The 406-nt window shown below is 33.5% G+C and overlaps 1 protein-coding gene across 1 annotated transcript in view; it reads left to right on the top strand.

Annotated features, from left to right (window-relative positions):
- Positions 1 to 406, top strand: part of LOC119592951 — a gene marked incomplete at its 5' end in the record, with an annotated part of 23747 nt that overhangs the window by 9676 nt on the left and 13665 nt on the right.

Raw genomic sequence — 406 nt, 5'->3', positions numbered from 1 at the left:
TTGGCAGACCAATGCTTAATTAATAATCTAAGGATTTCAGTGGTTAATATTTTATGCATATTTTGTGAATACATATTTTCAACCTATACCAGAATTGACTGCAATGAGCCTGGCAAATTTATTCTAGAGTAACCGTAACAGTTCAGGTATGAAAAGGCATATCACGTAAACATTGCAAATAGCGTTTGGTTTGTATATTGTAATTTCATATTATTATTTTCCTTTTTTTAGATATTCGATTAATTGCCTCACTGTTTGTGCCCAAATGCTATTATGGTGATTTTCTCACTTAACTCGCATATTACCAAAGCATTAGCGTCTTTTGCCATACAGCGTGATAACTGGTTTGATTGACTCTTTGAAGTGTGGATTCTCATGCCGATACTCTCATGTAGTTAAGACGTTT

Source organism: Penaeus monodon, chromosome 31 (genome assembly GCF_015228065.2).
Source record: "Penaeus monodon isolate SGIC_2016 chromosome 31, NSTDA_Pmon_1, whole genome shotgun sequence".
NCBI classification, from domain to species: domain Eukaryota; kingdom Metazoa; phylum Arthropoda; class Malacostraca; order Decapoda; family Penaeidae; genus Penaeus; species Penaeus monodon.
This window is presented reverse-complemented; position numbering and strand designations above follow the sequence as displayed.